General features: G+C 46.7%; 1 protein-coding gene across 3 annotated transcripts in view; it reads left to right on the plus strand.

Moving 5' to 3' along the window:
• The window catches only part of LOC120917360 (synaptotagmin-1-like), a 95,782-nt gene that overhangs the window by 61,887 nt on the left and 20,128 nt on the right, over positions 1–13,767 (plus strand). The window lies entirely within an intron of this gene.

Genomic DNA, 13,767 nt, shown 5'->3' on the forward strand with positions numbered 1-13,767 from the left:
CTAAAACTAGTAAAAAAAAAGTTTTGGCTATGAAGGACCCTTCTATAAATGTTGGCTTCAGAGTTACACAAGCTTGTTCATGCCAAAAATATTTTGTATTTCTTGAAATAAAAACCTACTAAAATTAGCCCAACTCTTTGATACAACTCGTCCTTTGACTAGTACTACTTTCAGAGTTTAACAGCTACACACAGTTACTAACTCCTCAGCAAAGGGGTTACTGCCTCCTGCTGCTATCCACCAGGCTCTGACTAGTGAGGAAGATATATAGACTCACAACATATTAGGACAGCTGGACTCTTTCTCACAAACTTACTCCTGGCTCTCTCCAGTGAGCTTCTCCAGACCTGACTTGATCACCGGATATGGATTTGCAAATAGGCCCCCCAGCTAAGCCTAGCTGGGACTTTGATGTCTTCCTCTAGGATCCTGCACCAGAGGCAGAGCACAGGCACAGGGGCATCCTCCTGCAGGACTGGACCCACTAACTCTGCACCCTGCTGCCAGGGCCGGACTGGGAATGAGAACCAGCCCTGGAAATAATTTCATACCAGCCCCACAGCATTAATATACCAGCCCCCAAAAAAAAGAGAAATCCATGAGAGAGCCAGAGAGGGGCCATGCTGCAATGGTGAGAGAGAGGGGTGCAACGATGAGAGAGAGAGGGTGCAACGGCGAGAGAGAGAGAGAGGGTGCAACGGCGAGAGCAGAGGCATTTCTAGTGAAAATGGCGCCTATGGTAAGCACTGAAACTGCGCCCCTGTCAAAACATTTGAAACCCATCTTTCAGATAACCAAAACAAAAAAAACACCCAAGATTGCAATAATATCAGCACCCAAGATTGCAGTAATATTAGCACCCAAGATTGCAGTAATATCAGCACCCATAAAAGCGGCCTTAGCAGCTCCCATAAATGCAGCCTTACCAGCACCCATAAATACAGTAATAGCAGCACCCATAATTGCAGTGATATCAGCAGCCATAATTGCAGTGATATCAGCAGCCATAATTGCAGTGATATCAGCACCCATAATTGCAGTGATATCAGCACCCATAATTGCAGTAACATCAGCACCCATAATTGCAGTGATATCAGCACCCATAATTGCAGTGACATCAGCACCCATAATTGCAGTTATATCAGCACCCATAATTGCAGTAACATCAGCACCCATAATTGGAGTAACATCAGCACCCATAAGTGCGGCCTTACCATTACCCATAAATATGGCCTTACCAGCACCCATAAATGCAGAAATATCAGCACCCTTAAATTCAGCAATATCAGTACCCTTAAATTCAGCAATATCAGCACCCTTAAATTCAGCAATATCAGCACCCTTAAATGTGGTAACAGCACCCATAAATGCAGTAATATCAGCACCCATAAATGCAGTAATATCAGCACCCATAAATGTGATAACAGCACCCATAAATGCAGTAATATCAGCACCCATAAATGCAGTAATATCAGCACCCATAAATGTGGTAACAGCACCCATAAATGCAGTAATATCAGCACCCATAAATGCAGTAATATCAGCACCCATAAATGTGGTAACAGCACCCATAAATGCAGTAATATCAGCACCCATAAATGTGGTAACAGCACCCATAAATGTGGTATCAGCACCCATAAATGTGGTATCAGCACCCATAAATGCAGCAATTTCAGCACCACTAAATGTGGTAACAGCACCCATAAATGTGGCAATAGGAATCGTGCGGTGTATCATGGGCACAGCACTGGGCAGAAAGGCAGAGTGGAATGGAACATCAGACAGTGACTGCACGCAGTGGTACACATACAGGTCACACTCACTGGCAGTGGCACTGTGATGGTCAGGGACACGCAGCAGTGCAGGGGGGTGTTTTCTTGTATTGGGTACAGTCCTCTGCCAATGCTGCGCCAGCGCCTCTGACACTGTACAGGGGGAGAGAGGGAGTAGGATCACCAGCGGCCCAGTCTGCTTAGCACACACGCACAATTACACATGATGATGACTTTAAGGCCTCTTTCACACTGGGGCGGTGGGGGCATCGGCAGTAAAGTGCCGCTATTTTTAGCGGCACTATTCAGCCGCTAGCGGGGTGCTTCTAATGGCCGCAAAGTGTTTTGATTCCAATGGGCAGGGGCGCTTTAGGAGCCGCTCTTACTGCGCCTCAAAGATGCTGCTTGCAGGAAATTTTTTAATGTCCTGCCAGCGCACCACTCCAGTGTGAAAGCACTTGGGCTTTCACACTGGAGTGAATGGAACCACTCTTTCAGGGCGCTCTACAGACGCTATTTTTTGCGTTATAGCGCCTGCAAAGCACCTCAGTGTGAAAGGGGTCTACTTTCACACTGAGGTGCTTTGCAGGCGCTACAAAATAGCACCTGCAAAATGCCCTGAAAGAGCCTCTCTTCTCACTCCAATGCGAAAGCTTTCACACTGGAGCGGTGCGCTGGCAGGATGTTCAAAAAAGTCCAGCTAGCCGCATCTTTGAGGCCCTGTAGGAAAGGTGTATACACTGCTTCTAAAGCGCCCTTGCCTATTGAAATCAATGGGCAGCGGCGCTGAACCGCTAGAAAAGCGCTGCTTTTATCATTTTGCGGCTGAATAGCGCCACAAAAATGACAGTAAAGCGCTGCTAAAATACTGACACTTTACTGCCGACGGCACAACGCCCCAGTGTGAAAGTAGCCTAAGAAACAACCTCACGTGACGGGTGACGGCACTCACCGACCCGCTCGCTCGGGGAAAAGATTAAGGAAGAGCGCAGGGGAGGGTAGGTGGAGCCTCCTCCAGTCAAACAAATGACAATCTGGCCGAGTGGCCGGTCACACTCGTAAATGAGCATTGGGGGTGCCTGTCACACTCCTTCATACTGCCAACAGCTAAGTAACCACATTTTTCAGGTAAAGTGCCGTACCGCCGGGGCTATAGTGCGGGAGGCAGCCGCAGGAGGACAGGTGGGAATTTTTTTGGCGTTTATTTTTTTTTTTATTACAATTTGCAGGGGCAGCAAAGGTGACAGAGAAGGGGGGGGTGCAAATTGTAACCTAAACCTGTATAATAATCTCTCTCACGAGGCATTGCACGGTGCACCCCCCCTCTCTGAGATTATTATACAGATTTCAATTGCAGGGGCACCAAAGGTAGGTGACAGAGAGAGAATGGGGGGGGGGGGCGGGGGGGTGCAGATATGGCAAGAGAGAGATTCGTTATATAAATTGCATTAAAATGTTTTTTTTCACCTTGTGCTCCAAGGCAGGGTGGCGACAGGGGCAGTGGGGGCATCCTCTTCTCCTCTGCGGCTCACTCGTGGCCGTGCAGAGACATTGTAGGCGGTTTTGGCGCCGCACGGACGATGGAACTAGTCCTGACATTTTGTTTCTCCTGCTCGGCTCCTCCCCTTAGACACATGATCAGTGATGCTGCTCACTGATTAGCTGGGTAAGCTACCTAGCTAATCAGTGAGCAGCATCACTGATCATGTGTCTAAGGGGAGGAGCCGAGCAGGAGAAACAAAACGACAGGACTAGAAGGCAAGTGCGGCGGCGAGCATGGCGGCCGCAACCCGCCGGCTTGCGGCTGCTTTTAACTACTGCAGCAAAAGCAGCCCCAGGGAACTCAGTGCAGCCGTCACCCATGCACAATTGAAAAGAGCGGCGGCCGCGGCAATCGCGGCTGCGGCCAGCCGCTGATTATATTTGACTGACAGGCAGACTGAGGCAGTGACAGCAGGCAAAAACAGGCGGCCTACCGGGAATTTTCCCGGTTGGCCAGTCCGGCCCTGCCTGCTGCCCAGTCCTCAGACAGTTTATATGCTCTCTCACCACCTACTGGGCATGCCTCCCCTGGGATTGGGTAGTGTCTCATAAATATTCAGACTGCATGCCCCATCCTTCCTTTCACTATGATTCTAGAATCTTCTAGAACAGTGGTTCTCAACCTCAGTCCTCAAGTATCCCCAACGGGTCATGTTTTGGGAACTTCCCTTAGATAAAATAGTTCTTATCAACACCATGTCATTGATATTGATTTAAAGCAGTTGTGCAAAGTAAAGGCAAACATGAAAACATGGCCAGTTGGGGGGTACTTGAGGACTGAGGTTGAGAACCACTGTTCTAGAAGACAGGGGAAGTAACTGAGCAGCAGCCTGTGAAACACTGAGCAGCCCTAAATAATCGTTCCCTGCTCCACTGTTAGTGGAGCTAACTAAATTTATCTAGCAGCCTACATGGCTACATTTACATACCTGTATGATAATTAAAAGGAAAATGCATTTCTTTGAGTGAGATGGAAGGAAGCCTTCTATACTGTATGCAGGTGTTCCAAACAAAAGATGGATAACTTAATTGTTATTCCTAACATTTATTTTTAATAAATACTATTTTTGACTTTTTGGCATACAGTATATCTGAGTAATTGTTAAACTGCACTTGTGTGCCAGATTTTTATTGTGACAGAAAGTGTGCTTTAAACCGATTGTGTAAACAATGTGACAAACTGCACCTGTCAATCCAGGAAAGATTTGTGGATGGAGTTTACCTGCTGCCTTGATTGGCATTTCATTAAAGCGGTTGTATACCCGCAATTTTTTTTTTTTTTACACCTGTAAGGCAAAAGCCTTACTAGCTCATTATGACATACTTACCTTTAAAACGAGGTGTAGAGAACTTACCTGGTCCACGCCGAGCGAGATGTCATCTTGCCTCGGCGTGTCTTCCGGGTATCGCCGCTCCAGCGCTGTGATTGGCTGGAGCGGTGATGTCGTCACTCCCGCGCATGCGCACGGGAGATTTCATTCCGGCAAGGTCCGGCGGCTGGCGGCCCTTTAGCCGAGGATCCCCGCTGCGAATGCGCCACTGCAATCAGCGGCGCATTGCAAGGGGAATATCTCCTAAACCGTACAGGTTTAGGAGATATTCTTTATACCTACAGGTAAGCCTTATTAAAGGCTTAACTGTAGGTAAAAGTGGTAGTAAAGGCTTTACTACCACTTTAAATAAAATTATTGCAGTGATAGGTCTTCAATAATATACAGGACGTTGAGCACCTGCCACAGCTTTTCCCCCCACCTGGGGTATAATTTGCTTTTACTGAGAGGAACAGTGAGGCTTGGTTGCAGATTGCATATTCCAGGTGCATTTTGTGTTTTTTCAATAAACGTTGTTGACCCATTGAAGTCTATGGAACAAAAAACAAACACGACAGTGCTGACAAGGGAATCCCTACTGTCGAGTAATTGTATTCTCCTGAGCGGGGGGGAAGCTATCCCTACCAGGAGAATACAGTGATTACCTCTAGCGGCTATAGCAGCCACTAGCAATAATCGCAAGAGAATCCGCCAGGCTGGTTGTACCCAAGTTGATTGATCAATCAACTTGGTACATTCAGCCTGCCCATTAACGGTTTGAATCTCGGCCAATTCCTGCTGAACTGGCCGAGATTCTAACCAGTTACCTTAATAACCTTTTTGTTGTTCATTGGATTGTAATTACTTGCCCCCTGTGAGAGAACCTCTAGATTTAGCTGTGTTTGCTGCAATGCCAATGAATAAATATGGGCAGGGAGCCCTTAAATATACTTTGACATCTGGACTAATTCCCTGTAAGATCGCCACATGAAGCTGATCTCCTACAAGAATTATAAAAATCAATATTCAAAATACAATAGTTTACAAAACCCAATTTGATTTGTTTTCTGTACGCAAACGTGTAAATGATGAATTATGATTGTATACAATGTTGTTGGCTCTCGTGGTAGATGCGTTTTTGTGTAGTGAGTCCACACTAAACAGGCATATATCGTTAAGGGCCTGGTAGCCCACATTTATTAAATGAGGAAAAACAAAACAAAAGTCCACTCAGGAATCCCACGCAGGGGTTTACACGATGTTCAGAGATAACTGAAAATACCAGCCCACCTGGCTACTCTTTCGACAGCACTGCTGCCATAGGTACAGGTCCCTTAAACCACCAGCTCCTCCAGGCCCCCAGTCTTGGATGCATACAGTCTTAGGGGTCCTTAAAGCAGGGGGTTCACCCTAAAAAAAATTCTAACATTACATTGAGCTGACTTCATACACTGACAGTATGCTGATCGTTTTTTTTTTCCGCTATTTTTCACCCCTGCTTCCGGGTAGTGAATCCGCGGGAGTGGGCGTTCCTATTCACAGGCTAAGTGATTGACGTGATGAGAAAAGCTTCCCACCGGCGCATACGGCCGCATCACCAGTTGCCGAAAGAAGCCGAACGTCGGTGCGCAGGGGCCGTATAGCGCCCTGTTTTGCAGTCCGGCTTCTTTCGGCAACTCGTGACGCGGCCGTATGCGCCGGTGGGAAGCTTTTCTCATCACGTCAAAAACTGACAGGTGGAACCAATGGGTCCACCTGTGTGAAAGGGTCTTTAAAGGAGTTGTAAAGGAATTTTTTTTATTTTGCTGAAATGACTGTTTACAGGGTATAGAGACATAATAGTTAATGGATTCCTTTTAAAAATGATTAAAAATAGATAAAAATCAATCATATAATGTACCTACAGTTTCAGTTTCGTTTTTGCATGCTGTTTCCTGCTCTGTGATGTACAGAGACACAGAGCCAATACAGGGCAGTGATGGTTTGTAAAACTAAACTGATTGGTGTTGAGGGGTTTTAGACACACAGTAATCACACCTCCTTGATTAGTGACCACAGAGAGAAAGCTCCCATGACTTTTTTCATCAGGAAACAGACAACCAGGAAGTGTTCAGAACAGAGAAGGATTAGAGCAAAAACGAACAACGAGGACATGAAACCAGGACTGCAGTAAGGTAAAGGAAGCTAAAAAAAAAATAGTGACCCTTTAAGGGAAGCCTATTCCACCCCCACCTAAAAAACATTTTTTTACTTCCTCCATCAGCTTATCATTCACAATTAATGTGTTTCACATTAAACGGCTAAACAGCAACCACAGTTGCAGGACTTGGGAGACTAGTGTAGTCATGTGTAGGCACTTCTAGGTACCTGATTTTTTTTACTTGCAGCAGTTTTTCCTCTTCTCTTTAGTGTCCCCTTAAATTAAAGATAAGCAAAAGGGCCATCTGTGTCTAATAGGAAATAACCAATTTATTCTTTCCACACCAAGGTGTAGAAATTCCGACACTTTCCTAGTAATTTATGGCTTGGTGTTGGAAGAATACATCTTAAGCCTCACACACACCAGTAGTTTTTTTTTTTGGTTCGAACTAACAGGGCTGACTTTAAAAAAACTGACAGCTCAGGAGGAGCCACTTTACTAACTATCTGACATTAGTACAGCAATCTCCTCTGCTGTTCTCTTGAGTTCTTACAGGGAGAGCAAAAGCACTATACTAACTATGTTCTTCCGATTTCCGTATTGTGTGTACAGCCTTTAGTTCCTTTTAAGTGTAGCAAGATCTGTTTATAGGCGCTAAATAAAGTTAGGTCCATATATATTTTGGCACAATTTTCATACTTTTGGCTCTGTATGCCACCAGAATAAAATTAAAATGAAACAATCCAAATTTATTTGAAGTGCAGACTTTCAGTTTTATTCAAAGGGTTAGGCCTCGTACACACGATAGGTTAACCAGAGGACAACGGTCTGATGGACCGTTTTCATCGGTCCAAACCGATCAGGTGTAGGCCCCATAGGTTATTTAACCTTAGGTTAAAAAAAAGCCAACTTGCTTTAAAATTAACCTATGGAATCCTAACCGATGGGAAAAAAACGATCGTTAGTAGGCACGTCCATCGGTTAAAAATCCATGCATGCTCAGAATAAAGTCGACGCATGCTTGGAAGCATTGAACTTCGTTTTTTTCAGCAAGTTGTTGTGTTTTACGTCACCGCATTCTGACACGATCGTTTTTTTAACTGATGGTGTGTAGGCACGACGGACCATCAGTCAGCTTCATAGGTTAACCTATGACAACGGTCCTTCAGACCGTTGTTCTCTGGTTAACCTATCATGTGTACGAGGCCTTAAACATAAATATCAAGTACAAATTTTAGGAACTGCAACCATTTTTATACACAGTCCCCCCATTTTCAGGGGCTCAATTGTAATTGGACAACTGAATATAATCATAAATAAAATGTTCATTTTTAATATTTTAGAATTCTTTACTGGCAATGACTGCCTGAAGTCTGGAACCCATGGACAAAAACTGGGTTTCCTCATTTCTGATGCTTTGCTGGGCTCCAACTGCAGCTATCTTCAGTTCTTCTTTGTGGGTCTTTCTGCTTTTCGTTTTGCCTTTCAGCAAGTGAAATGCATGCTCAATTGGGTTGAGATCAGGTGATTGACTCCGCAATTGCAGAACAATCCACTTATTTTCCTTCAAAAGCTCCTGAGTTGCTTTTGCAGTGTGTTTTGGATCATTGTCCATCTGTACCGTGAAGTGCCGTCCAATCAACTTTGCTGCATTTGGCTGAATCTGGGCTGACAGTATATCTCTAAACACTGCAGAATTCACCTGGCTACTTTTGTCTTGTCCCATCATCAATAAACACCAATGACCCAATGCCACTGGAAGCCATGCATGCCCATGCCTATACACTGGCCCCACCATGTTTTACATTTGACTTTGGATCATGATCTGTTCCAAGCATTCTCCACACTTTTTTCTGCCGTCATTCTGGTACAGATTTATCTTGGGTTCATCTGTTCAAAGAATTATTTTCCAGAATTGGTCTAGCTTATAGATATGTAGCGGATGGTTTCTACTAGTTACTAACATCCACCATATCACCCCGCTGCAAGACCTCCATATATCACTCTCAGAGACAATGAACAGTCATTTGCTTTGTTTTGTTTTTGTTTATTTGGGGGATATAACTTGGTTGGGGAAAGGGATATGTGATGCCCATAGAACAGATCACTTTGTCATCATATTTAATGAATTGGTTTAAAGAATTGAGCTGTTGAAGAACTGATAGACTCTAATAATCACAGTCACTTCCCCTGCATAACTCATGCAGACGGTTGCTCATCCTCTGCATCAACTCATGCAGACTGTTACCTCCTACAGCAAACTTCACTGTGAACTATTATGCCGCGTACACACGATAATTTTTCGGCAATATTACTGGTCCAACATGACCAAACAGTCAACTCGAGGTAGATAGAATAGGTTGGTGAAAGGAGAGAAACTTGCAGATTCAGGCCTCTAGATAAGCGAAGCAGTCCTGCTTCAGGATAATAGCTCTTGCTTCATCGCCACTCCAGCCGGAGTGGGTGTAGTTCCCCTGGACAGGTCCCTCTCACAGGACTGGCAGCCAAGGCGTCACTTAGAACTTCTGAGAAGGAACAAGTCTCTGCCACCGACTTGGCTCTAGTAAGATTTAGATTTGCAGTGAGACCTCTGCCACAGGCCCAATACTCATGAACATGGACAATAGAGCGAATCCTCCCAGTAAACACAATTTCGCCTGAATCTTCCTCAGTTAGACTTGTTAGCTTGGGGTCACCGACTGACAGTTTGCAGCATACAACCTGTCAGTGTCCGGTCGCCCAGATCCCCGATGGATCGTCTAAGCCCTATTGGATCACCTGCCTCCGGGTTCACCTCAGACCGACTCCCCACCAAACAGCACAACTCGCTTGGGATATTCTCAACAAGAGGTGGGGGACCCAGTAAGTCTCTGGGGCCCCTTGGCAGCATCAGTCGCTCCGGGCCATGAGGGCCCAGAGTCAGGAACTCCGTGTGGCACGTGCGCCCCGGAGGCCATATCGCCGGGGTCCGTGATGTGCGCACACCCTAAAGGTGGGTGCCGCACCTGGAACCAGGAACGGGCAAAGAACCCCACACAATGGCGTCTGTCACAGAAATACCCTCCCCCAGCATGCCCCGCGAGGGAAACACTCCTCTCATTGGCTGCTGGAGAAAGGCGCTCCACCTGGACCCCTCTGGCGCCACCTGCTATCCAAAGATGGGAAAATATCTTTGGAACACACTCTGACACCACAGGACAGCCCAGGGCTGACAGAAAACCAATTTAACAGATCAACATGGATGAAAACTCTCTCATCCCCCAACTAAATTTGACATAGCACCTGTACTGAAAAGTACACAGGCGCTACATTAAAAAATGTCATTTAAAATGATCGTGTGTGGGCTTCACATAATTTTTCAGGTTCTAAAACACGACCAAAAAAAATTCGAACATGCTGCATTTTTTAACGTCGTTTTAAACTATGTCGTTTTTCGGGTTGTAAAAAATTATCGTGTGTGGGCTAAAACGACGTTAAAAACCTGCGCATGCTCAGAAGCAAGTTATGAGACGGGAGCGCTCGTTCTGGTAAAACTACCATTCGTAATGGAGTAAGCACATTCATCACGATGTAACAGACAGAAAAGCGCAAATCGTCTTTTACTAACACAGAATCGGCTAAAGCAGCCCCAAGGGTGGCGTCATCCGCATAGAACTTCCCCTTTAGAGTGCCGTCGTACGTGTTGTACGTCACCGCGCTTTGCTTGAGCATTTTTTTAAAATGATGGTGTGTGGACAACGTCGTTTTAAAGCGGATGTGCCACAGGGAAAAAATATTAAAAGCCAGCAGCTACAAATACTGCAGCTGCTGACTTTTAATATTAGGACACTTACCTGTCCTGGAGTCCAGCGGTGATCGCAGCAGAGCACGAGCGATCGCTCGTCTCTCTGCTGCTCCCCCCTCCATCCACGCTGAGGGAACCAGGAAGTGAAGCGCTGCGGCTTCACTGCCCGGTTCCCTACGGCGCATGCGCGAGTCGCGCTGCGCCCGCCGATTGGCTCACACGCTGTGTGCTGGGAGCCGAGTGTTCCCAGCACACAACGGGCGACAGACGGGAAGTCAGAAAAACCCGTCTTTCGCCCGTAGCGTGTGGCCGGAAGTGGGTGCAAATACCTGTCTTTAGACAGGTGTCTGCACCCCCCTCCCCCTGAAAGGTGTCAAATGTGACACCGGAGGGGGGGAGGGTTCCGATCAGCGGGACTCCACTTTAGGGTGGAGAACCGCTTTAATGATGAAGTTGGAAAAACGTTGTTTTTTCTACATGCCGAAAAACATCGGTTTTTTTTCATGCCGAAAAATGATCATGTGTACGCGGCATTAGTCTTTCCGCCTCATCATCTTCACTTTACATAAAGGATTATTTTGAATAGTCCTAGATGCTTGCTGACTTGTTAAACTGTTAATAGGCCAGGGCCCTTCAGTACCCCTTCTTGCAGCCTAGTTGTTTAGCAGCTTGCTTTAGTTGGTGGACTACTGATCCCAGCTAGCCCGACTTGCAAATCCTGTGCCCGCAGGCCACATCGATTTTACACAAAACCCCACAGTCTCTCCTTTGGCCTTGCACCCAGCTCCCCTGGCATGCCTCTTCCAGATATCCACTGTGTCTCACTTACCGACCTTCTCCTACCCTGAGTGCATGGTGAAGAACTTAACTGGACATGCGTTCCAATCACTTCTCCAGCCCCTCTGTTCCTTGACACCTCTTCCATGACCGTGTAAGGACAAGGCTCCATCCCAGCTCTCCCGGGCTCTTCCACCGAGGCGTGCACCCCCCATATGCTGTGATCTAGCACTCTATTCTTCACGTCTCCCAGCCGACAACTCCCCTCCAGTGGGCTGGACCTGAGCTTAAAAAGGAGGCCTGCCCCCTGCCAATTCCAAGTGGGGCACATGAGCTCCCTGTCACTCCAGCTCCCAGCCCTGCCCCTCTTCCAGAACATTCTCCCTGGAAGCAGGGGAGGCACCCAAGAACTGAAGCACAGGTGATCACACTCACTGCTACACTAACCACTCCCTACCCCCAGATCAAAGGCCTGCCTAAATTTACCTGCCTGGCAGCTACCACACAAAAGTCCTCACCTCTAGCACCTACTTATGGTAGAGGGTGCTACAGATGGTTTTTGGCAAAGTCTAATCTGGCTTTTCTATTCTTCAAGCTTATGAATGGTTTGCACCTTGTGGGGAACCCTCTGTATTTGCTCTAGGGAAGTCTTCACTTGATTGTAGACTTTGACAAGGATACACCTACCTCCTGGAGAGTGTCCTTCACTTGTCTGGCTGTTATGAATGGGTTTGTCTTTACCATAGAGTGGATCCTGCAATCATCCACCTGTGTAATCTTCCGTGGATGTCCAGGCCTTTTTATGCTACTGAGCTCACCAGTGCATTGTTCTTTCCTCAGAATGTACCAAACTGTTGATTTGGCCACTACTAATATTGCTGCTATCTCTCTGGTGGCTTTGTTTTGTTTTTGAAGCCTTACAATGGTCTGTTTCACTTGCATGGACAGGTCCTTTGAACCTTTGATGTAGATTCCAAATGAAAATACCACACTTGGTCATGATGAGGTTGAGGTTGTGTGCCTTCGAAGAGTAGCGCATGTGCATTAGGATCTGCATGTTGAGCATGGTGGTGGATAGCCTCGGATGTGCTGCCAGGATCCAGGCAGCTAGGTTGAATGTCCACGGCTCCCCCTGTCAGGATCTTGAGGTGGTTATAGAAGTGTGGCCACAGTGGAATCCTTATGCTGTATCTATTGTCACACAATGTGAGTTTGACCATTGTGATGTTTTTGACTTTAATATATTAAAGCCCAGTTACACTAGGGCGGCTTTGCGCTCTTTTTTTTGTGTTTTGTCTAGATGTATTCCTGCCACCCAGAGGATCCATAGAGAGCAGCAGCACTTTTTGACTTGTCTAATTATCATCAATAGCCAGCTGGAGGGCTATACTAAACTGTTGATCAACGCACCGTCAAGTTTTTTTCTTTTGAGTACATTTTCAATTGGGTCTCATGACCCGCTTCCTCATTGGCCAGGCGGAAAGGAAGCAAGACAAATATTAATTCGCTAATCTCACACAAGTGGGTGGGCTCGGGGCACAGTGCTCTGCGCCCTAAGCCCACCCTTTTTGAAGTCAATTTGAGTTTCCGGCTCCCCATTGAAATTAATGCATCCAGAATGCTGCATGGAGATTAGGGGCCGTGCGCATGGATTAGGGGGCGACGCCCCTGCACCCCTAATGAGCGGACCGCCACTGGTAGGACTACAGATTCCTCCCCTATCCTCTTCTCCCTAACATAGAGAGGCAAGATTCTGTAGCCTTCAGAGATGGAATGTAATCCATAGAAGCATATATATATATATAAAAGGTTTTCACTGACCAAAAGGGACGGAAACTAGAAGTTTATTGTTAGGATTTGCATGCACTTGGGGCAGGGCCATCTTTTCCATTGGGCACGCTGGGAAGTTGCCCGGGGGCCCCGCTTGCCTGGGGGGCCCCACCGGCTGCCCAGCAACCCCAGTAAAAAATTATGGAGAGTGACGGGTTAGAACTGCCCATGTCCAGTTCGCGGAAATCACAGAGAAGATCCGGTCCTCCACGAGTGCGGGGGGTTGCTGATGTAAGGGGGGAGTGAATGCAAAAATGTAAGGGGGCACTGATATAAAGGTTCCCCCTCCTATATTAGTGACCCCCCTTACCTTAGTGTATTTAATCTAAGGAAGGTGGTCTCTGGTCACCAGAGTGCCCCCCACATCAGAGTCTGCAGGATTCCCCCTTACAATGCAAGGGGGAACTCAGTCTGCGGACCCTGATGTAAGTGGGAAAGAGAAAGCAGTGGACTCTGATATAAGGTTGTCTCTGGTCACCATAGCCCCCCTCCACATCAGAGTTCCCCCCTTAGATCATGATCTGCAGCGTTCCCCTTTACATAAGAGTTCCCTTTCACTGTAAGGGGGAATCCTGCAGACTCTGATGTAAGAGGAAACTCTGTGCTGGCTGG

This window comes from Rana temporaria, chromosome 11, assembly GCF_905171775.1.
Source record: "Rana temporaria chromosome 11, aRanTem1.1, whole genome shotgun sequence".
Classification (NCBI taxonomy): Eukaryota; Metazoa; Chordata; class Amphibia; order Anura; family Ranidae; genus Rana; species Rana temporaria.